Source organism: Eptesicus fuscus, chromosome 14 (assembly GCF_027574615.1).
Source record: "Eptesicus fuscus isolate TK198812 chromosome 14, DD_ASM_mEF_20220401, whole genome shotgun sequence".
Classification (NCBI taxonomy): Eukaryota; Metazoa; Chordata; class Mammalia; order Chiroptera; family Vespertilionidae; genus Eptesicus; species Eptesicus fuscus.
The window spans coordinates 26,986,484-26,987,301 of record NC_072486.1 but is presented as its reverse complement, the minus strand read 5'-3'; the positions used below and the strand labels follow the sequence as shown (position 1 = coordinate 26,987,301).

At 43.9% G+C, this 818-nt stretch overlaps 1 non-coding gene across 1 annotated transcript; it reads right to left on the bottom strand.

The window, feature by feature from the left end:
- Positions 1 to 221: 221 nt before the first annotated feature.
- LOC114235049 (small nucleolar RNA SNORA11) lies at positions 222 to 349 on the bottom strand. The gene has a single exon (XR_003621231.1). It is a non-coding gene; the product is annotated as a small nucleolar RNA SNORA11 (small nucleolar RNA).
- Positions 350 to 818: the final 469 nt, after the last annotated feature.

The window sequence follows — 818 nt, the reverse complement described above, 5'->3', positions numbered from 1 at the left end:
ATTCATTAAAGACCTTTGACATGCTCTCCTATTAGCAAGGTTCCAGAGAGCACAGATGGCAATTAGTCATGCAGGTGTTGATGTGATTAACTTCTTTGACTAAGGAGAGCAGCACCATCTATGAAAAGAATCTGAATTTCCAGGAACACACAGTAATATTAGATGATATTCAAAGTATCTCCCTACCAACACTGCAGCGTCCTTTTTTTTTTTTTTTTTTAATATATAGGGCACAATATCACAGGGAGGTCACGGTGTCTGCCACCCGTGAGGAGTAAGCCCAAGTTGCTGTTGGATGTGTCATACACAGAGGAGCCATTCTTCGGGCACTCTGCTCTCTCCACATCCAAGCGTCCTTAGATCCTTATGCAAATTCTTTGCTCAATGACAAACACACTGTACACCTTAAACTTACAAATGTTATAGGCCAATCCTATCTAAATAAAGCAGGGGAGAAAAATTCTTTGCTCATTTTACAGCTTTCAAAATGGCTCCTTAATGGAAAATCCAATCCTAGCAGGATAGGTGGTCCTGGAAGCCAGTGGTTCCCCAGGTGTAGTCCTTGGACTAGCAGCACTGGCAACTTGGGCGCTTGTTAGGAATGCAGACCCTTTGGTCCCACCCCAGACCTGGCGAGCCGGAATCTCCGGTGGAGACCCCAGGAATCAGTGCTATTACAAACAACCCAGAGGATTCCCATGAAAGCTAACATTTGAGAACCTTGGCTGTCAGCTACCTGGAGGTGCCTGGATAAAAGGCTCTCTAGAGAGAACACAGTGGAATATAAAAGTTAAAGCATTGTTATACCCAGATAATAA